This window comes from Gorilla gorilla, chromosome 21, assembly GCF_029281585.2.
Source record: "Gorilla gorilla gorilla isolate KB3781 chromosome 21, NHGRI_mGorGor1-v2.1_pri, whole genome shotgun sequence".
In the NCBI taxonomy this organism is placed as follows: domain Eukaryota; kingdom Metazoa; phylum Chordata; class Mammalia; order Primates; family Hominidae; genus Gorilla; species Gorilla gorilla.
Window position 1 is genome coordinate 18,741,321 of NC_073245.2, and position 24,231 is coordinate 18,765,551.

Sequence of the window (24,231 nt, forward strand, 5' to 3'; positions counted from 1 at the left end):
TTCGACCTTTTATTAAAACTACAATTATGTCACACCTGTGAGATTTAAAATTCAAGGCTCCCGAAGTTAAAGCGATGTGTCCAAGGTTACATGGAAAATTCTTGAGAGCTCATAGTTTCCTGCCCTGGCCTTTCACTTCGGATGTACACCATAGTACGTGTGTTTTCTGATTAGAGCTCTCTTCAGTTATCATTTATTTTACCATCATAACATTTTGGGAGGCTGGTATGAGGGTGAGTATAGAAGAAGGAATTCAAGCAGAAAAGGTTAAGTGATTTACGGTTTTCGCCCTTTCTCCAAGGGAAATTTATATGCCCCCAAATTTGAGAATCATGAATTTAGATTGAATGAGAATGGATAAAATCCATTTACAGTCAATTTAGGTTGCATAAGAATGGATGAAATCCTTGGCATATCTAAAGAATGGAAAAGGGATCCCAGGAGGTAGTTCTGGATAACTTTTAACTTGAAAACGTCTGGTAGAGGCCGGGCATGGTGGCTCATGCTTATAATCCCAGCACTTTGGGAGGGCGAGTCAGGCAGATGACTTGAGCCCAAGAGTTTGAGACCAGCCTGGGCAACATGACGAAACCCTATCTCTACAAAAAATAGAAAAATTAGCTAGCTGTGGTGGTGCATGCTTGTAGTCCCAGCTACCTGGGGGGCTGAGAGATGGGAGGATTGCTTGAACCTGCGAGGTCAAGGCCGCAGTGAGCCAAGATCGCACTACTGCACTCTGGCCTCTGGCCTGGACAACAGATTGAGACCCTGTCTCAAAAATAAATAAATAAATCGTCTGGAAGGATAGAAAAAGCAAGTGAGAAACAAAAAAGGGACCACCCGTGAGGTAGGAGGAAAACCAAGAGTGTCAAAGAAACCCAGAGGAAAAGCAGCGCATGAGTATGAAGGGCATGATCTCCAGTGTCTAAATTGGTGAATGCTACAGGAGAGTCTTCTTTGGTTTCAGTATCCAGGAGGTCATTATTGGCCTCGATCTTAATGAGGAATCAGCCAAAAGGTGGGGAAAGGAACCAGGTAAGAGTGGATTAAACAGGAGACCAGGAACAGGAGACAGCTTATCTAACACTCATTTGGAGGTTTAGACTCGAAGGGAAGCAGGGATCTGGTCTAGTAATGGAGGAAATAGGAGGGAAAATCCATTTGAGAAGAGATTAATGAGTCCTTCTAATTCATGGTTCGGTCTAGTTTATCATGAAACACTAAATCAAATGAAAGAGTTGCTTCTATAGCCCTGTGCACTTCCATCAGCAGATTTTATATTGGGTTGTGCAGATCAACCCCATTGCCAAGGAAGAACAGGAAAAAGATATTTCACCTGCATTAATGGTTGGCAGAGTGGTTTTTCCCTCTGATAAATTAATATTCAATGGAGGAACAATATGTTAATGAGTATACAGCATATATTATTCAGAACAATAACAATAAAGGATTTCTGTAGACCTTGTTTAAATGTTAGGTTTTCTTTTGCTGTTGAGTACATGAACAGCAATACTTACACAACTTACATCATGATCGTCAGAGCCGATACAGAAAGCCACAGGCCTGCCTGGCTGCTATACTGAAGTGTCTACAGACCAAGAGGCTTCACATGTGCCTTTCTGTAATTAGTATTTACTCAGCCTCCTATAGCAGGGAAAATATTTTGCACATAATAAACTCATATATTTCCTTACCCCTTAAGGGGTAATGTACTTAAGCAGATTTTCTTGTAGGATTTTTACCAGCAAGGTTGAGTCATAGCTCCAGGAGAGGAAAGAATGGGACTCCCTAGAAGAGAAGATCCTCATTAGCAAGTGAAAAATTTTGTAAAACAGGGATTACAAGAGAGGAAGGTTTTTTTTTCAAATTTTTCAAATTCCTTTAGCTTCTTCTAACACGGAAGCCAGATGTGGGGGGCTAGAGCCTTGCTTGCTATATACCCAAAGATGACAGAAGTCAGGATAAGACATAGAAAAAGAGAAAAGCCTGCCCCCCTCTTCCTCAGGCCTTGGAATCGTTGGAAGAAGAATGGGAGAGAGAGAATAGAGCAGGAAATGAGAGTTTGTATGCACCTCTCTGACTTCTACCCTCCAGGCGAAAATCCGGAAGATTCTGGAGCAGGCTCATGACTCCTCATATCTTGTGTGTCTTAGAAGGGACACGAAAGCTCTTGCATGTCCCGGTGATGGGAAATGGTGGTGTGAGCGGGGGCTGGTGTGAGTGGGGGCTGGTGTGAGCAGGGGCTGGTGTGAGCAGGGGCTGGTGAAAGCTGGGACAAGACAAAGAGTCTCCCTCTGGTGATGACTTCATAACTGAAGTCAGCTGGACTCAAGTGATGAGTGGACTTGGCCAGACTCTACCGGGGCATCTCGCCCCAAATGGCCAGCAGTCTTGTGTCCATGGAGAAATCTAGACCAACCATTTCACAGCACAGACCTATGAGGATGTGGAGAGCAGCCTGGCAGGTCTAAGTCTGTGCCTTTCTCCCCGTCGGAAGACACACTGAGTTCCTGAATAGATTTACCCACCATTTGGGAGAGCTGAAAATGGGAAGGACAACTTTACAAGCTTCAACTTTACCCAGAGACTGACTCATGCAAAAAAACGTGTAAAACCAATCCTATGGGGAGTGAAATGTTGAAGAAACCATAAGGAAATTGTCTATTTCCTTTAACAGTTAGAAGGACTAGGGCAGCTTCCCTTCCTGTCATGGGAAGTGTGGCTCCTACGCCCTCTGGGAGAGTGGTTTGAGAAGTGTTTCCGCTGTGACTTAAATTATAGCCATTTCCCGAGCAGGCAGCCCAGGGACTGTGGTAGGCAGTGCCAGCTACTCGGAGTCAATTGAAAGGGAATTGGTCGCCTGGGAGGTTTCTAACCTGATTTCAGGTTTCCTGGACACCGCGTCCTCTCCTGACCCAACACCTGCTGTGACAGATAGATGTTTGTAATGAGGTGAATAACAAACAGTCTCATGAACATTAGGTCACATGGAACAAAAGGCACACTGGCTTAGGTGGAGCTTGCATTTTCCTGTTTTTCTAATACATTTCTCTACCAAATCTACTCACTCGTGGAAAGCTTTGGCAAGATTTTTAGGCAAAGCCTTTAAACTCACATTTTTTTGAAGAAAAAAATGTTTGCTATTTCATGGCTGAAAGAGAGACTCAATTCTGCTGTTACATTCAGAAATCTGTTTTTTTGTTTTTAAGTGTCTGTTTCATACTTAAAATCTCAGAATATCTTACTGAGACCAGCTCTAAAGTAAACTATTTCACGACACTCAAAGAAGACCCAACCATCATAATAAAGGGGGCAGAAAGAAACATTGGGAGGTGATGGATTTGTTGTAAAAATGAATGAGGGCCAGGCACGGTGGCTCACACCTATAATCCCAGCACTTTGGGAGCCTGAAGTGGGAGGATCATTTGAGCCAAGGAAATCGAAATCAGCCTGTGCAAGATAGTGAGACCCTATCTCTAAAAAAAATTTTAAAAATTAGCTGGGCATGGTAACACATGCCTGTAGTCCCAGCTACTGAGGAGGCTGAGGCAGGAGGATCACTTGAGCCCAGGAATTGCAGGCTTCAGTGAATTATGATCATACCACCGCACAGCCAGGGCAACAGAGCAAGATTCTGTTTTAAATAAATAAATAAATATTAATGAATAAAATCAAATATTCCTAATAGACAAACTGGCTTTTGACTTTTCTGGTGGTATTTCAATTGATTTTTCCTGTAGAGGAATTAATAGGTGAATGCCTGCCACAGCAAGGGTCCAGTGTGAACGAAGCTTTCTATGTGATTCGTAGGTTTTTCCTCTGCCCTGAAGTGACTACCAGAAGTGGGGCTCAGCTGGGAGTTTTAGAAATGACTTTTTCTTTTTATTTAAATTTTGTGCCTAATTATATTCTTAGATGTATTAGTCAGAGCTTTATCATGATCATTCGTATTTCTACAGTCCCTCAGTATTTAAGTCTTATTAGCAAAAGTAAATGTGAAAAAGGTATTGTGTGAGATTTTACAACAGCCCAAGATGAAGAGTATAGATGTGTGTGGTGTTTGTCGATGGCATTATGCTTCTATCCTTGTTCTGACAGGATTCTGGCCTTTTGGAACATTCTGTCTAAGGATTGAAGCTAATTTAGTTGAGAAACCTAAATATTACATTTCGAGAATGATTTTAACACCTAGATTTCCAATCTTGAAATTACAATAGTCACTCACTTATCAAAGAGTAGAGTAGAAAATAGGTCTTTCCTTTTAACATCTTTTCTCTCTTAAAATTGGAGGACAGGGATTTATAAGTAGTGTTCCATCTATCCATCCATCCATTTATCCATCCATCCATCCATTCTTCCATCCACCTATCCACCTATGGTATGTACTTGCATGTGTGTGTGTGTGTGTGTGTGTGTGTGTGTGTAAACATATTTAAAAGGCAGGTTTACTCATTGCTTTTGGTACAGTTCTCTAAACTAAAGAAGCTTATGTTGGTACTTTTATTGTCCATGAAATTATATTATGAAACAATAACAGGTAGGAAGGATGGGTTCCCATAAATATCCTCTTACTCTCTTTGCATTTTGTATCATGTGCACTACTAATCTCTTACATTTGTTAATCCATTGCTATGGTTTTGACATAAGTTGGACTGACACCTTCGTTTAGCAGATGTAGAAAGAGGCCCAGAGAGGTCCACTTACAGGCAGGAGTAGGGCCAGGCCAGAAATCTAGTCTCCCGTCTTTTTGCTTTTCTTAGCAAACAGATTCCCCAATGAGCAGACTTGATTGTGTCTTGCTGCACAGCAATCCACACTAACTATACAGGTGTAATGTCCATTATCTAAAAAACCCAGTCCGCTTTTATTTTGGATCATGTGCTTCCCTTCTCTACTGTGCAGATGTCAGGTAAACAGGTCATTGCTGCACTGCTTCATTGTTTGTTCCAGTCTTCTTTTCTCTGTGTTCCTTCCTTTATTCATTTTCAGCTGTTATGAATTTATACACAATTAAAGGGGGAGGGAGGCATATTAATTGAAAAATTGATGACATAACCTTGAGGGCTTTGCTTTAATTACCTCCAGTGTCCAGGAATGACAGTTCTTCAGATTTATCTTCTCTTCCTTAATAGAGGATTTTCCCACTGGACGGACTTCTGGCGATATCTGGTGTTCAGACTGTAGTGCCATGCTCTGCTATTTTTATTACTCACACAAAAGTGAGTTGATGGGCCATGGGCAAGTTAAATTTATCATCATGCAATGGTGGGATGAAAGAGCCATTGCTAACCCTGGCAAACCTAAGGTGTACAATTTCACAAAATTACATAGATGGTAAGAGGTGGTGTTGACACAATTGGAGCTGACACTTTCATTTAGCCGATGTGGAAAGAGGCCCACAGAGGTCCACTTACAGGCAGTGGTAGGGCCAGGTCAGAAGTCTAATCTTCAGCCTCCCTGCTTTGTACTCCCGACCTCAAACCCAACCACTCCCTTCTCCCAACCATAATGCATCTCAGTGAGTTACAGTACAACACAAGATCTAGAAATATCTGGCTATTAAAAAATTATCTGCTGATCATAAAACAATTAAAACATAGAGAAGAATTTAGTTAGGGGCTAGATGTAGTGTTTAAAATTTGAAAATCAATAGTTTTCCTCTATAGCATCAATAATATCTATCTGTCTATCTAATTATGTATAATATGAAACAAAACAACAGAAACCATAAGATATATTAATAGAACACATATAACCTGTTTATAGATATTCCTAAGGAGGATTGTGGCAAAGATTCCTGGAAGTGATATTTAATGATATCTTATAAAATGGTAGTGAAGAGAAAAGTAAAACAGTGGCAAAGAATATGAAAGATGAGATACCAGTGTATAAGAGATCAATAAATAATTAAAAGCAAACAAATGGGAAGGAACTGATCTTTCAGAAAAAACCAGGAGTTACAGCTAAGTGCCCAGAGCACAGGATCCCATCTGAGAGGGGCACTGGAAAGAGAAAACCAAGGGAGGTAAATTATCAAAGAAATATTATAAGAAACATTTTCACAACTGAAGAATGTTAATTACCAGACTGAACGGCCAAACTGAGTGCCCAGCCACAAGAAAGAAATGACCCACACTTAGGCTCCAAACTGGAAAATTTTGGAATACCAAAAACAAAAAGAATTTTTTTCAACATTTCCAGAACAAAAACTACCACTCACAAATTGAAAGTCAGAATGAGATCAGGCATCTCTACAGAAAATGAAAGTTTGAAGAGTAAAGCAAAGCATTCAAAGTCCTAAAATAATTTAATGGGGAATTCTAAAGCCATACTATCAAGCCAGAGAATAGAACAAAAACATGTTCAGACATAGAAAATACTGTACCATCTATATATTTTTCTAAAAGGCAAAACAAATTCTGTTCTTTCTATAAGCATATATATGAATATGAATAAACAGAGAATTTCTGGACATCTACATACCAAACTTAAACCATGGTTTACCTGGGGGAGGGGACTGGGATTAGGGAGGTGGCCAAAGGGTGCTTTGCAGCTATCCATATTGTTTGTTTGCATGTGTTTACTGAAATAATGTAATTATGTATTATCTGGGTGATTAAAAGTATTCTTCATGTTAATGCAAGATAATCCATTAGTGATAGAAGTTAGTTTTAAATGAGAGCTTGTTTGAAATTCTAAGCTTTCCTCTAACTGTTCATCTGGAACCACTTCTTTCAAGTGCCCTTTCTATTTCTAGCTTTAAAAAGAAATCCAATTCAGGCTAAAAGGAGCCATTATAGTTTCTTGATATCATCACATTTCTGTTAATGAACCCTTCAAACTTGATTGGTTCTTAGTAGAATTACAGTGATTCTGAAGCAATCCTGAAGTCACCTGTTTCCCTCTGCCATAGAAAATGCCACATCTGTTGCTGATATGATCTAAGATAACAAAATATCAGGAAAACAAAACAGAGAGACCTGAGCTTCCAATGAAAACTCTGTATAACTTTTTAAAATATGTTTAAATGCATCAATGAATGGGAAAAAAGTAGAGAACGCTCAGAGGACAAGGTCCAAGTGAAAGCAGGTACCAGAGAGGTGAGCAGAGCATGCAAGCTGTCCTTTATCTTGAAGGTGTCTATCAGTGTCAGTTTGGTAGAACTTGGTATTGAAACTTGGTGTAGAATAGAGGAGGAAAAAATTCTCCCTGAGAATTCATGATTGCAAGCTGGTCCTCACTGGGGGTTTGAAGCCTGAATTCACCCCACCTGACAAACTCAGAGCCAGACTGAAGGGCCAAACTGAGTGCTCAGCAACAAGAAAGAAATGACCCACGCTTAGGCTCCAAACTGGAAAATTTCAGAATACCAAAAACAAAGAGATTTAATTTAAATCTGTCTCATCCTGGAAATCCTCTGGGCTCCTGACATAATTAATCAGTTTGTTTTAAAAGGAACCCATCTTTAAACCAGACCTTAAACTATTACTACAGATAAAGTTCCAGGAAATTCACCACATGAAAGCAATCACAATGAATACAAAGAAAGTCCATGAGTGAGAAAGAGCAAAAATAACAGACAGCAGAATGACCCCTACAAAAACTTGAGATTTTGGAATTAGGAGAAACAGAATTTTAAGCAAGTACTTTTAAGGTTGACAATATGAGTAAAGAGCAACTGACTAAAAAAGCGATGAAGCACATTTGCAAACAAACAAATTGATTCTCTGTAAGTGAAAAATATATTTAAAATGCAATGCATAGTTATAGCAACAGAAAGAGAATTAGTTAATTTTTAGAGATCTATATAATTAGCAAGAATACAGCAAAGTATCAAAGACATGGAAAATATGGTAGAGAGATCAAGAGGCATGAAGGATAGAATGAGAAGGGGTGAGAGCAAATAGGTATAGGAGATTATTTGAAGAGGTTATGTTTCAGAATTAATAAAATTAATTCTGGATTAATTCATAGATTCACAAATTCATAGATTAAGAAATCTCAAGCATAGTGTATTTTAAACAATGCCACATCTAAATATAAGTATCATATTTAAGTTCCAGAAACACAAGTATCATTTAACAATGAAAGTAATAAAGAGATTTTTAGCACAGCCCAGGAAGACAAAAGATGGGGAGCAAGGATACAGTGAGGACTGAGGGTTTCCCACGAGCAAATCTTCACTAAAGGAAATCATATCTCCATATGCTAGTCAGACAAAAAGATGCCCACTATTATCCCTTTCTGTTCAATGCAGTAAGACAAGAAGAATAAATAAAAGATACAATGTTTAGATATTAAGTGAAAAAATATTTGCAAATGATGTGAATAACTATTCAGAATAATCTACAGATAAGTTAATGAGTTAGCAAATATGCTGAATATAAAATTAATTTATAAAAATCCATTTCATTTGCATATATAAGCAACAGGCAGCTAGAATAACTTAAAAAATATATAACATCATAACAAGTAAAGTTATTATTGGGTATAACATCAAACAAGGTCTATTATAACATGCTTATGAATTGGAAGAGCCAATAGCATAAAAATAAGTTCTGGCCAACATGGTGAAACCCCGTCTCTACTAAAAATACAAAAATTAGCTGGGTGTGGTGGCTTGTGCTTGTAATCCCAGCTACTTGGGAGGCTGAGGCAGTAGAATCGCTTGAACCCAGGAGGTGGAGGCTGCAGTGAGCCGAGATTGTGCCACTGCACTCTCCAGCCTGGGTGACAGAGGGAGACTCAGTCTCAAAAAAAAAAAAAAAAAAAAAAAGTTCTCCCAAATTGATCTATAGATTAAATGCAGTACCAAAAAAAGTCAACATTTGTAGAATTTGACAAGCTGATTCCAAAATTTTTATGGTAAAGCAATGGCCCAGGAATTACCAAGATGTTTCTGAAGTGGAACAGAACATAAAGATTCACCACGTATCAAAAATCATTCTGAATATATAGTAATTAAGATATTAGTGGGATACTGGCAGCTTTAACATTGGCACAAATAAGTGATCTATGAATAAGTGCACACTGATGTGAGAATTTGATTTATGAGAGAGATGGCACTGGAGACATGTGGAGAAACTCAGGCTTTTCAATAAATATTGAAAGAACTATTATTATTGATATGGAAAAAAAACTAAATTGGATTCCTACCTCACCTCACACACAAAAATCCTATCTATGTGGTTTCAAGAATTAAATATGAAATATAAAACTATAAATCTTTAGAATATTATGTAGAATACCTTTGTGCATTTGGGAAAAGGAAGGTTTTTCTTTACCAATATAGAAAAAGAACAAAATTTAACAGAAAGATTGATAATTTGGGCTAAATTAAAGGTAAGATATTCTGTTCATCAAAAGACACTTTGAAGAGAGTAAAAAGACAGATAACTCCCACACTTAAAACTTAATCAAAAATTAGTGTTATACATCATCCTTTGCTAGCCATGAGGGATTTGTTCTAGGACCCCCCCGACAGATAGCAAAACCTGCAGATGCTGAAGCACCTGACACAAAATGGTGTAGATAGTCTCAAATTGATTTCCAGAGGGTTTGCACCAATTTTTACTTCCACCAACAGTTTACAGTTGTCCCAGATGCACCATATCCTTGAAAATTACTTAATATCATTAGACTTAAAAATAAAAAGTAGCAAAACATGAATCCCTGGTTTAGTTGGTTAAATAATGGTCCCTCATCTTCCTAAACACTTCCTCAGATATGCCAGTGTAGAGGTATAAAATAGTATAACACTGTGGTTTATTTATATGTATTATAAATATATATTATATATATTATAAAACCTATTCATCCTCCTATATATATTAAATCCTCTCCAGATTACTTATAATACCTAAAATGCCATATAAATACTTGTTACACTGTATTGGTTATAATTTGTATTATGTTTTATTTATGTTTTTTTTTTCAAAATTTTTTGAGTTACAATTGGGTGAATCTGTGGATACGGATTCAACCAGTGGGTACAGAGAACCCATGGATACAGAGTCAACTGTATTATATAGTATTATATATACTCTATATTATAGTAATATATTATAACATAGCATTATATTATTATATATGAAATTCCTACAGATTAAGTGAAAGACAAACAGTAGAAAAATGTGGAAAAACTCAAACAGGTGCTTCTAATATGGAAAAACACAAATGATTGGCAACATATAAATAGGCTCAAGCTCATTAGTAATCAAAGAAATGCACATTGAAACCACAGTGTTATTTTATGCCTTCAGACAGGCAAATTTTTTAAGTCTAACAATATCAAGTGATTTGCAAGGATATGGTGCATCTGGGACAACTGTAAACTGCAGGTGGGAGTAAAACTTGGTGCAAACACTCTGAAAAACAATTTGAGATTATCTAGTTAAGTTGAAGGTGTACAGTCCTATAACCAGAAATTCCTCATCAAGGTAGAAACTCCCTAGAGAAATTGTAGCATATGTGTATCAGGAGCATTGTGCCAGAGTGTTCATAGCAACACTCTGTGTACTAGAAAAAGAAATGAAAAATAACCCACCTATAATAGTAGAATAAAGCAATGTTAATATAGTCCAACAAAAGAATATTACACAACAACTAAATAAATATGACTTGTAGCTACACATAACAACTTGGATAAATTTCACCATCAAAATATTTAGTTAAAAAAACAAGTGGGAGGAAAATATATACAGTATGATTCAATCCAATAAGTTTAAAAGCATGCAAAATGAATCAATATATTGTTTTAGTATACAAATATGATACAAATAAATTTTTTAAAGTATGAGAACAATAAAACCAAAAAATTCAAGACTCTCATTACCTCTGAGGAGTCAGGGAAGGAGAGAGGATTTTATAAACTAGTCAGTAGGTGTTTATGCTTCAATGTTCTTTATATCTTATGACTATTTTACCCTCTTTTATATGTACTCAATATTGAAGAGATCAAAGCTATCTTGAGTAGAGGTAAAAGAAAAATTTTTTAAATTAAAAAATATATTTAAGGCCGGGTGCGGTGGCTCATGCCTGTAAACCCAGCACTTTGGGAGGCTGAGGCGGGTGGATCACGAGGTCAGGAGTTCGAGACCAGCCTGGCCAAAATGGTGAAACCACATCTCTACTAAAAATATAAAAATTAGCCAGACATGGTGGCCTGCGTCTGTATCCCAGCTACTCAGGAGGCTGAGGCAGGAGAATTGCTTGAACCTGGGAGGCGGAGGTTGTGGCAAGCTGAGATCACGCCTCTGCACTCCAGCCTGGGCAACAGAACGAGATTCCGTCTCAAAAAAAAAAAAAATATATATATATATATTTAAATGACACTTTTAAAAATGGAGGGAGGAGAGTAGTTATGATATATCAGTTTACTGTAAGAATAATTTTGACAGATGGGATATTTTCGCATGTCAGCATCATTCAAATTTTTTATTATGTTAAACTGATTAACAGTAATTACATATAAAAAGTGGACATTCAAGTCATTCAGATAAAGCCACTACCCCGCTCTGTGGGTTTGTCAGAAGGTGTCAAGTCCTACCTTCTCAGTAGGCGTCTACAGCCTGGCGCTGTATCCCTCTCCACCCGCCCCCTCGCAGTGCGCACTATACTTCCACTGTTCCAGCTCTTTGTCTGTCCCCAGATGGAACCATGCTTCTCCTGTTTCTGCTGCTAGGCCACAATTCCTCCAGATATCTCCACACTGGTACCTTTTTCTGCAGTTCTTGGTTCAAATGTTTCTTTGCAGAGAGACTTTCTCAAATGGCAGAGTAGTTTCTATCTTTTTTGTTTTTTGAGACAGAGTCTTGCTCTGTCACCCGGGCTGGAGAACAGTGATGCAATCTAGGCTCACTGCAGTCTTCGCCTCCTGTGTTCCAGTGATTCTCCTGCCTCAGCCTCCCTGGTAGCTGAGATTACAGGCATGCGCCACTGCGCCCAGCTAATTTTCGTGTTTTTAGTACAGATGGAGTTTCACCATGTTGGCCAGCCTGGTTGCAAACTCCTGACCTCAGGTGATCTGCCCGCCTCAGCCTCCCAAAGTGCTAGGATTACAGGCCTGAGCCACCATGCCCGACCAGAGCCACCACCCCCACCTGCACCACTTTAAATAAGGAACTTGTGCATCTGTGGATTTTGGTATCCAAAGAGGGTCCTGGAACCAATCCCCCATGGATGCCTAGGGACAACTGTATTATATTAGGTTGCTAATCAATTCGTGTACACTTTACCCAGTTTTATATCATTTTGAACTATTGATATTTGATTTGACATACCTGTGGCCATTTTTGAACAAGGCCATTCTGAACTAATATGTCTTGATGTGAGAGCATATTCCCTTGTGGCATCTTTGTTTCTATGGAATGCTCTGATTCAATTTATATCCCTTTGATTTATATCCTGTTTCCATCAGGGAACAAGCTCTCAGCACTAACACCTTCTACACAGGAATGCCTCTACCATCTCTTTCAGATAGTTCAGAAGGCCCTTGAAGATCTTACACATTCTAAATACCCTGGGACACTTTCCACCATATCACAAGGTCATTACAATTGTCTGCCAGTGATAATTTTGTTCCTTAGGATCCTAAGCATTTACTCCTGGTTCTCAGTGGCTTTGTCAGCATCTCACAGGGTTGGCAATGACACCCACTATACTTCTCTCTATCCTGCCTTGGGGAATCAGTTTAACATCTTATCTCCTTGCTTGTTGGAATTGACACATCCAGCATTCAGACTGTCCGTGCTACATGTAGGATAACCAACAAACAAAATTGCATTTTTTGAAACTTAAAGGCTTAATACCTTTATTTACTATTAGACTGCAGATTGTTGGGCCTGTAAGTAGGACACACATTGCCTAGAGTGGTCCGGCTCTGTCCTTTGCCATCTGGCTGCATGAATCAATGTCAGCTGGATACAAATATATCTCTGGAAAGGGGACATTGGGAAAAAGGGTAGATACACTAAGCACAGACCCCAGAACCTGTTCCCAGAAAGATATTTTCATGGTAAATCCTAAGATATTAAAGCACAGGTTTAAAATGCTGGCTGCATGCTTTCTCTGTCTTTTATTTTCACTGGGTGCTAGAATTTGAATGCGCCCTGTTTCTGCTTTATTAATCCATATTTTATGGCAGGAGAAATTCAGGAGAACTCAGGAATGGCAGGAAGTGGATGAGAAAGAGTGTGTGATAGAAACTACAAGTAGCCTTAAGGGCAAAACAAGAATAATGCTACTGAGATGATGAGGCTTGCATATCCAGCTGGCTACTGTATTCTGGCCACCAGAATTGGACTTCAGCTTGGATTTTTGAGGCTTAGCAGTGCAATGAGGATTGGGATTCACAAATTATAATTATAAGTGTTATTTATTAAAAGGTAGTTTTGGTCTCAGAAGGAACCAAATAATAATAATGCATGCATCACTGAAAGATAAAAATCCATAAAAAATAACTGGGGAATATGAGATAAGGGGAAAATTGAGAATAAGAATAAAAAGGTAACTTGGAGTAAGGGAGGAATAAATTAGTAAGCCAATCATAACACACATCCCATAACATCCTGGATATAGGTTGATGTCTGGATATTGAGTTCATGGGTCAACACTGGCCACAGAGGTGAAGCATCATTGGAGTAGCTTGGGCTTGCAAGGAAGGTTGGCATTATATCCCTTCCCATCCCCGGATGCCACCATAGACTCACCTACACTATCCCCAGGTCCTCATTGTACTCATTTTATTCATTCACACGTTTTTTGAATGTATTCAATATGCCAGTGACCAAGTTCTGGAGAAACCATACTTTGTAAAAAGTAGACATTGTCCCTGCTCCAGTGAAATTTACCCCCCCCCCAAAAAAAGGAGAGAAGGAGCCAATAAACAAATGATCTCATGAACTAATTGTCTAGCTACAAACCCAGACAAGTTATCTGAAAGAAAGGAGCATGGTGCCAGGAAAACCCAGACTGGTCTGAGCAAGGTAGGTACAGGGGATCGAAGATCAGGCAGAACATCTTGGAGCAAGTGATGTTTGAACTAAGAGCCAAAGGCTGAGTAGGAATTAACTAGGTAAATGGTATAAGGTCTGGTAGAGTGAGAAAGAGTGTGTGGACAAAGAGAAACCCTTTCAGTTACAGAGAATAATACATGCAAATTCCCTGTGATAGGAGGGACCATGGTGTGTGCAAGGAACTGAAGAGTCATGGTAGATAGACCACAGAGCATCAGGAAAAGAATATACAATGGAGCCAGAAAGGTAGACAGAAATGAAACTCATAAAGCCTTGGCTGCTGCATTAACAATTTTGGCTTTTATCCTAATAAGGCTTAAGGCTGGCTGAAGGTAGTGATATGATCAGATTTAGGCTTTGAAAATATTTTTATTGATTAATGTGGGGAGCAAATTAAAGGGTAGAAGGGGCAAGCGGGTTGCAAAAGATTAGCTAGGGATATTATGTTAGTGCAGGCAAGAGACATTGGCAGTGTGGAGTCAGTTTATGACAGTGGTGATGGACAGAGGTAGAAGGATGTGAGAAACAGGGCCTGGAGCCGGATTGGCTGTAGGATACAGGGAAAGGGTGGAGTCAAGGAATTGCCTAGACATGTGGTTTATGCAACTGAGTGGATTTTGACTCCTATTCCTGGGCTAGGTGTCAAACTGCCAAACTGGGAATGAGGGGGAGGGAGCCATGACAGCAGCGCTGGACATAGTATGACTGAGATGTTTTCAGGCATCTAGAGAAGTCATGTGGACGGTGAAATGTACCACTTTGGAATTGAGAAGAGAAGTCTTAGCTGGAGATAAAAGATGTGTGAGTCATACATATTAAAATGGAAGGAAAGTGGAGAGAATATAGCATGACAAAGAAAAGAAGGCCTCACCAGGCGCAGCGGCTCACATCTGTAATCCCAGCACTTTGGGAGGCCGAGGCGGGTGGATCACGAGGTCAGGAGATCGAGACCATCCTGGCTAACATGGTGAAACCCCGTCTCTACTAAAAATATAAAAAATTAGGTGGGCGTGGTGGCAGGCGCCTGTAGCCCCAGCTACTCGAGAAACTGAGGCAGGAGAATGGCATGAACCCAGGAGGCAGAGCTTGCAGTGAGCAGGAGATCGCGCCACTGCCCTCCAGCCTGGGCGACAGAGCGAGACTCCGTCTCCAAAAAAAAAAAAAAAAGAAAAGAAAAGAAGGCCTCAGCTGGAGCCATGGAGAGTTTTCAAGGAGCAACTAGGCCTAGGATTATTCTAAACTCAGCACTAGGATTGTAAGGGCAAGTGTTTATTTTCTCACCATTAACTTAAACTTCTTCTCTATTGTTTTGTGTTACCCATGACAGAAAACTGTCACTCATCTCTCACTCTAGAATTTCCTCAGTTAACCCTAAATCATCTTTGCCAATGATGATAGAAGTTTCACTCTAAATGGGTTTAATCAAGATGAAAAATATAATCGCATCATTTTATAATGAATAAGACTTTACAGGTATGCTAGATGATTGTTACCAAAGCCATTTAAATAATAGTGATTTTATGCTTCTGTGTTTCAGTGGTCGGCTTCTCTGGCCTTGACCTGTGAGCTCAGCATGAAGTGCTGAGATTTGATTTAAGATGACCTAGAGTTTATGTACTGTCATTTACTTGGAAATTATCACTTTGGGTATTTCAGATGACATCTCTTAGGTCAGTTTTGCAGGTTCATTATTTCAAGCTGTCTAAAGGAGGTATAGGATTTTGTAACAAGTAATTAAGGAAACCACCATAAAAGTTTAAGTTTATACTATATGATAGTTTTCATTATCCAATGCTGCATTTTTTATAATAGACATTGAATAGGAGGGAACTATCCTTACTAAGTGGTAGGCATTTTTCCCCATGATTATTTGTTCACTGAATTTGGAAGTGATGGAATTCCAATGAAGAGCTATATCAGGATCATATGCACGTGTGCAGTATAGGTATTTGCATTTGCTATGTGTGTTTCCCTGTGTTTGCAATGTAATATATAAAATCAAGACATCAACTGTTGTCTCCCCAGAGTTATAGCTATATAACTTAAGCAGCAAAGGAAAGGATTTAGGGATCCATTTTAATGTAGGCAAGAGATAAGACCATTTTTTCAAGTTAATAGGAAAGAAAATTATGGAGCTGTATTGTCCAAGGTGGTAAACACTAGCCATACAGGGCTATTTAAATATAAATTATTGAAAAATTGAATAAAATTTAAAATTCAGTTTCTCAGTCACACTAGCACATTTCATGTGCTCAGTGTTCCCATGTAGCTAGTGGCTGTGGTATTGGACAGTGCTAATATGCAACTTTTCCACAATTACAGACGGTTCTATTGAATAGTGCCAAACAAGAACAGGGTTCAAATCCAGGCCAGTGCCTCTTTTTGCACAGCCAGTGCACTAAGAATGATTTTGACATTTCGAACTGATTGAAAAATAATCAAATGAAGAAGAATATTTTAGAGCACATGAAAATCATTTGAGATTCAAATTTTAGTGTCCTCAAAATTTCTATTGAGCACAGCCATGTGCATTCTGTTATGCATTGTCTATGTGTTCACACTACAACAGCTGCATTGAGTAGTTGTGACAGAGACTTTATAGTCTGCAAAGTCTAAAATATGTACTCTCTGGCTCTTTAAGAAAAGTTTGTTAACTCTTGAGCTAAAGGAAGGAAAGGAGTAGTATCACACATTACCGTCATAAAAAATATTCTGTATAGATTTGGAAAATGAAATCAGTAAGGAGAAGGGAAAGTGTATCTAGAATTCATGCCCAGATTTGATGGCTGTGGGATATCCTGCATTGGGGGGTGTGATGGCGGATCGGGTTGAAAGCTCTGGAAACGTTGGCAATAGCCTTTAACGTGTATCCAAAAGGCTCCATCAAACCCTCAGCTTTCTCAGTGTCTTTGCAGGTTTTTTAGGATACTCTCAAAAGCTCACTTCTCTCTGTAATTCACCATCTTCCCCATTGTAAAAGGCAAATTAAGTCCTCTCAAAAGTTTGACAATATGAAACAAGGAAATTCAGTTAGTCTCTTGACAGCAATGCCAATTATCTTTCTTTTTTTTAAAACATTCTCTTAGGCGAATGCCTAAGACAATGGAAAATTATTTTGCAGTGAGACCCAAGCCAATCCAGACACAAGCTGCTCTCATTACAACCATCTCTTCTCATCTCTTGAGGATGAGCTCACTAATAAGAGTACATTATCTCTTATTGGGACAGGCTTAAATACATGCAAGAAATTCATTAAGTCATTCTCTATCAGAATAGGAGCTATTGAGAATTTCTGCAGAACTAGGATTGTGTCTTCTCTACCTATGAATTGAGTGGCATCATGACAAAGCACTCTAGGGAGCCCTGCCAACCTATTTGATAATGTTGATGGACAAGATTGTATGGGGAGTGGGGAGAAAAAACACCTTTTATATTCTTCCCTGATGTATGTATAAGTAGTTCTTTAGGAAGAGATGAAATGCGTGGCTTTGTCCTGAATAGATTCCCTTAGGGGACACCCATGGAATGCCTAGGCCCAGTGGAATTAATGTTCTAGAAAGAGAATCATGCTTCTGTTGCAGAGCCCCCTTCTTAATCCTCATGAATCCTAGTTAATAACACATATAATAAAGTATTCTTATTGATGCCTGTAACTTCCTTTGAAATGCACCCAAAAGGATAAATGATATAGACATATGCTAAAGCAAGTATGGTGAAATGCTACGGGTGGAATCTATGTGGTAGGTATATGGGTGTCCACTGTAAAATGATTTCAACTCTTCTATATGTGTAAAGATTTTCATAACAAAATGTTAGGGAAAAAATCCTCCTGGAATACATTTCATGTAAGCCTCTAATTCCTCAGCATTAGCCACAAGCAGAACTGTCTTCAAAGGAGTAAATCATCAGGAAAAGTCCGTGACCCCAAAAGAGTGCTGTCCAGGTTTTCTCAGGCATGGCTCAGGTTCAGGCACAAATGCAAGTTCCCAGTTCCCACCTCCTCAGTGTGTGCCCGCTGACCTCCCTGCAACAGTTCCTCCCATTGACCAGTAGGGGATAATTCAGATGAACACCTTTGTGCTTGGAATATGAGCACTTAGACTTCTAGATTTTAAAAGGATTTCTGAGCCCGATCCTTACACACATGCTTTGGTTTGTACTGTCTTTCTGTACATCCTCAGTTAAGAGATGCTTTCTGGAGTGTTTTGTAGATGGATTTGAAGACTTCTCACTGCTTCAGTACAGAATGCCCTGGCAATGCACGCCTGGAAGGAGTCCATGGACTGATATTTTCTAGCCAAAGGGAGCTAAAAATCAGCCATTTTGACATTTGGATTTCTCATTGATGTGTCTTGTTTATTTAATTCAATTTAATACGAAAGGGTAGAGAGGGTAGAACAAACTGTTCAGCAATGTATAGATCATTAGGTTTTAAAACCAAATAAAAAGTACTCAGTGTAAAAATTTGCCTAACTGAAAGGATTTTGAAATTATTCTTGAAAGCTCTGAAGCACGCAGAGGCAGCTTTGGATGTGATGGATATTTTTGCTGCATAGACTATCCAGTGCCAAAGAGATGATTCTGTCAGAAAATATTACGAAGCCAACCTAGCTTTGATAATTGCTTCAGATTGTCTACATATATAATCCTAAATCTCTTTTCAAAGTACTTACACTACCAGTGGTCTTTGATTTATAACTGCTGGTCCAAGAGATGGCCTACTAACAATATAAAACAGGGTCTTAGCTTCACTGCATATCATTTCCAGAGGATGTGAATCTAAAGTCAGTATAAGAGATGTGTGAGCAGGAATGAGAACTCTTAGAAATCGTAGGAAGGGGTTCAAGTCACAGGGAACAGCAGATGTAGCTGGCCTAAGGCAAAGGGAACAGTGCAGGATCAGAAAGAAGTCCATTCCAAGGAAAAGAGCTGAGACCAAGGGAAACCATAATGGGGCCAGAGCATGCAAGACCATTGCAAGAAGCATCAAGGGCTTGGAGCTTTATCCAGAAGACAGGAGCAGCCATTGAGAGGGCATGCTGCAGCTTTTGTTTTAGCAGAATCTCTATGCGTGTGATGTGGAAAATGAATTGGAGAGGGGAACCAGGAAACCTGTTAGAAGGCTACTTCTGTAATCCATGAAATGGCAATATTCTGCTTTTACGTTCCTGAGAAGAAAGCATAGGTAAGGACCACCAAATACACATTTGGTAGAAAAAGAATATTCCCCGGCTAAGGATTAGGAAGATAAAACAACAGGACCACCCACCCATTACTTCATTTTCCTTTATGTATCCGATCAAGTACCCTTTCTAAAAGAAGGTAAACTTTACAGTTTTTTTTTTAATTTAAGCATCTCATTAGAACCTACTGAATATGAGTCTCCATGTTCTAATGGTAGTAAAATCTCTCTGAAGGCTGGCATCAGTATGTCTGGGCAGGATGTATATTCTAGCCCAGATTTTGCATAGATGTCACAAGGAGTCCAGAATCCCTTAATTTTCAGACATAGCCATTAGAAGCACACTGATCTTCACAGGTGGAGGCCTCCACTGCCATCAGTCTATTACTGCTGCTTAAATTCACAGCACCCTGGAAAAGAGGAGAAGGTAGCCTAGCTGTTACATTGGCCCCCGCATCTCTCTGCCACATGACGGACAGCCATATCAGATTGCATTAGAATGTTGACTGCATGTTAACTGGTGATCCTTCTTTCTCTCAATACTTATTTTAAAATCACTCTAAATGCCCTACTCTTATTACTAATTAGATTATTTGGCCTTGGTGTATAGTGTCTTGGAGTCATCAGTATGAAGGTCAGGTCACGAAAAAAGAGTGGGGTCTCCAATGTGGATACACCCAGGAGGTCACTCTCTCCCCAGGCTGTGTCCAAGTAGCATAGGGGAGCACAGGGCTCTGTCCCCATGATGTACAGTCCTTTTCCATGACATTGGAGATGAAGCTGGGCCTCAACTCTGCACATGCGTATTCCTACAACTTCTCAGAGTCCTGTGGATAATGACGGAGGAGAGAAACCATGCAGGAAACAGCCCCCTAGAGCACCCAATCTGGATCTAAAACATGTAATTTGTCTTACATGTTTAAGAAAAATTTGCTTTAATTTATTTTACTGTATTAATTGATTAATTTTTAAAGAAATAGTGGAGTCCATCACTAAGACCTCAGGCCATACCTTAGATATTGAGATGTTGAATAAATCCCACCAGTTTATTTTATTGTAATGTGCCTCTTTTTTCCTAAAAACTAAGCCCCAAAATATAAAAGTTTACGTTGTTACTTATTTATTTATTTTAGAGACAAACTCTCACTCTGTCACCCAGCCTGGAGTGCAGTAGTACAATTGTAGCTCACCATAGCCTGAAACTCCTGGGCTCAAGCGATCCTCCCACCTCAGCCTCCCAAGTAGCCGGGACTACAGGCACATACCACCATGCCCAGCTAGTTATTTATATTTTGCTAGATGAATTTTTGAAATAAATTTCACAGATATTTCCCCATTTTCAGTTGAAATTTAATTTTCTTTCTTTCTCTCTCTTTCTTTCTCTCTCTTTCTTTCTTTCTTTCTTTCCTTCTTTCTTTCTTTCCTTCTTTCTTTCTGTGCTTCTTTCTTTCTGTGCTTCTTTCTTTCTTTCGTATTGCTCCTTGTGTAGCAGGGCTATCCCATAGGCAGGGTGCCCAGGGTAGTGAAAGTTTAATTTTCAAAGAGTTTTTAATGCCAGAATCCGACTTATGAATTCACTCAGTAGATATTAAATGTCACTGGCATATGACCTTTTAATAGATATTTTATTGGCCTAGGAATGGTAAGGTCAGAGACTTGAGTGGTTCCACTTCTAACAGCAAAAAGAAACTATTTCTGGCTATAATAAAATTTAGCATCTTAAAATTTAAATAGAATAGTTGTTTATACTTACTCAGGGAACTGGAGGGTTATATGGGATATTTAAATAAATTGTGGAACACTTGGTCCTGAAAACTGCCCATTATAATACTTTAAACAAAATAAATTTCGTTTAAAAGTTTCAAGCCTCCTGAACATCAGGGAAAGGCGAAAATACAGTCATGGGATATAGAGACTAGCATCAGGAAAAACAGCCAGAAATTCTGAACTTGGATCTCTTCGCATGTCCTTGTTCTGCTTAAGAGATTGCTTAAGAGATGACCTTGATAACATTTTAAGAATTTGAGTGCAAAGTGCAATGTATTGCCTTTCCATGGATTAGAGCACATGATAACTCTTAAGCCAGATTATAGGAATCCCTATCATAAGATTAGGAGAAGTGAGAGAAAAGAATCAGAATCGAAAGCCTGACCCACAGGTGACTCTCTTGTCTAAAGAAAACACTTGGTCTCGCTTTCAGCACATGGCTTCCTGAAAACGAACTTTACCTTAATAAGTAACTGTTTAAAGATTTACTTATTAATTTGAATTAGTTTGAGTCCTTAGGGAACCCTGAGAGGGTTTAGTTGTCTTGATTACAAAGGCCCACATCCCTCAGAAAGTACCCTCATGTCGGCAGCTGGACAACAACCTTAAGGATTGTCATTGTGGAATCACGGCACAATCCAATTTCTTATCTCACTGTTATGAGTTGAGTGGTGGTCACCAAAAAGACATGTCCTTATCCTGTTTCCTGGAACCTGTGAATGTTCCCTTGTTTGGAAAAGAGATATTTAAAGATGTTATAAAGGTAAGGATTTTGCAATGAGGAGATTATCTTGGGTCTTCCATGTGGGCCCTAAATCCAATGATGTGTGTATTAGTCTGTTCTCATGCTGCTAATAAAGACATCCCAGAGACTGAGTAATTTATAAAGAAAAAGAGGTTTAATGGACTCATACTTCCACATGGCTGGGAGGTCTCACAATCATGGCGGAAGGCAAAGGAAGAGCAAAGGCATGTCTTACATGGCGACAGGCAAAAGAGCATGTGCAGGGGAACTGTCCTTTATAAAACCATCAGATCTCGTGAGACTTATTCACTATCATGAGAACAGCACAGGAAAAACCCACCTCCATGATTCAGTTACCTCCCACTGGATCCCTCCCATTACTCATGGGGATTATGGGAGCTACAATTCAAAATGAGATTTGGGTAGAGACACAGCCAAACCATATCGATGTATGTCCTTAAAAGAGTGAGGCAGGGAGAGATTTCACACAGAAAGAAGAGGAGGAGGAGGCAATGTGTCCACAGAGGCAGAGATTGGAGTGGTGCAGGCTCAGGTCAAGGAATGGTGACAGCTACTAGGAAGTGAATGAAGCAAGGAACCGATGCCCCCAAAGGAGTGTGGCCCTGCTGACATGTTGATTTCAGATTTCTGGCCTCCAGAACTGTGAAAGAATACATTTCTATTGTTTTAAGCCACTCAATTTTTGGTAAGTCAGTATAGCCGCCGTAAAAAACTAATACGCTAACAACGAATTCTGTTTCCTCCATTTATTCATACCTTCCCTAATGTCTGCTTTTCCAGGCAAAGTATCTGAAAGGTCTTTTTCCCTTCCATGCTCTTTCCCATCCTTCTGGAATATTCTCTGTGGCAGTTATGCAGACCTTTACAACCACATTTCTTGTGGGTTGTATGTGTGAAATCTTCAGAACTCAGAAAAAAAAATATCTGATCAAAAGCAACATTTGAACTACTGAATTTCTTTCTTTTCAAGTTTATTCATTCAATATTATTTGTTGAATAAATATTCAGCAAATATTTATTGAGCATGTACTATGTGCCAGGCATTGTTCTGCATGCTGGAGAAGCCTGGGGAAGTGAGGGGAAAGATGAACAAAAATCCCTGCTCCCATTAAGTTTTCATAGGCAAGCAATACATAAAATAAAGAGGTAAAGTCATAGCATGTTGGATGTAGTAAAAAGAAACTACAGAGAATTAAGAAAGAAAGAGGGATAGGGAATAGTTTTCTGGTTTAATAGGATGATTATGGAAGACTTCACCAAGAAGGTGACCTCCAGAAAGGAGATATATTAGTCAGAGTTCCCCCGAGAAATTGAACCAATAGGAGATATTCACCCTTACATATGTATGTGTATGTGTATGAGATTTATTGCAAGGGAATTGGTTCATGTGATTATGGAGGCTGGCAAGTCCAAAATCTGCAGAGCAGATGTCCTAGTTTGAGTTCAAAAGCCACAGGCTGCTGGTCAGCACAGTGGCTCACACCTGTAATCCCAGCACTTTGGGAAGCCAAGGCGGCCAGATCACTTGAAGTCAGGAGTTCAAGACTAGCCTGGCCAACATGGTGAAACCCCATCTCTATTAAAAATACAAAAATTAGCTGGGTGTGGTGGTGCATGCTTGTCATCCCAGCTACTTGGGAGGCTGAGACAGGAGAATTGCTTGAACCTGGGAGGCAGAGGTTGCAGTGAGCCAAGTCCACGCCACTGCACTCCAGCCTGGGCAATAGACTCTGTCTCAGAAAAAAAAAAAAAAAAAAGCCACAGGCTGCTGTAGAATAAAAAAGAACCAATGTCTTAGTTCAGAGGCCATCAGGCAGGAGAATTCTTTCTTACTCAGGGGAATGTTAACCTTTTGTTCTATTCAGGCCTTCAACTGGTTGGATGAGGCCCTCCCACATTAGGGAGGGTAATCTGCTTTGCTCAGGCTACTGATTTAAATGCTAATCTCATCCAAAAACACCCTCACAGAAACATTCAGAATAATGATTGACCAAATATCTGAGCACTCTGTGTCCCAGCAAATTGACACATAAAATTAACCATAACAGGAGAGGAGTTGAGTGAGCCATAAGGGATCTGTGGGAAGAGCTTTCTAGGAAGAGTAAATTTCAAAAGCTAAGGGCCTGGCTTGTTGAACAATGAGACAGCAAGTGCAAGAGGGACTGAGAGCCACAAGAGATGAGTAGCAGATGAATTCGGAGTGCCCTTGAGGTGAGGCTGGTAGCAGGCTTGATAGACCATGGACATGGCTTTTTGTCTGCTTTTGGTTACTTTGTTAGACCTATTTCGGGGTCTCCACCATTGTCACATTCTTTCCTTTTTATGAGTATTTTTTCTTTCTGGTTATACCCATGAAACCTTATTTTAAGTCCCTAACCACAGGCTTTAGAGATCTATGCTGTATAAAAAGTAATTCATCCAATTCTATTATGACTTATATATAGCAATCTACTCATTTATGAAACAAAGAATTCCAGGCATATCTTGTGTTACTAGCCTGT

The 24,231-nt window shown here is 39.3% G+C and overlaps 1 protein-coding gene and 1 non-coding gene across 3 annotated transcripts in view; both read left to right on the forward strand.

Moving 5' to 3' along the window:
- The window catches only part of PLCB1 (phospholipase C beta 1), a 745,127-nt gene that overhangs the window by 669,797 nt on the left and 51,099 nt on the right, over positions 1–24,231 (forward strand). The gene's annotated exons all lie outside the window — the stretch shown is intronic.
- LOC115931752 (small nucleolar RNA SNORA73 family) lies at positions 19,860–20,067 on the forward strand. Its single transcript, XR_004068207.3, has one exon. It is a non-coding gene; the product is annotated as a small nucleolar RNA SNORA73 family (small nucleolar RNA).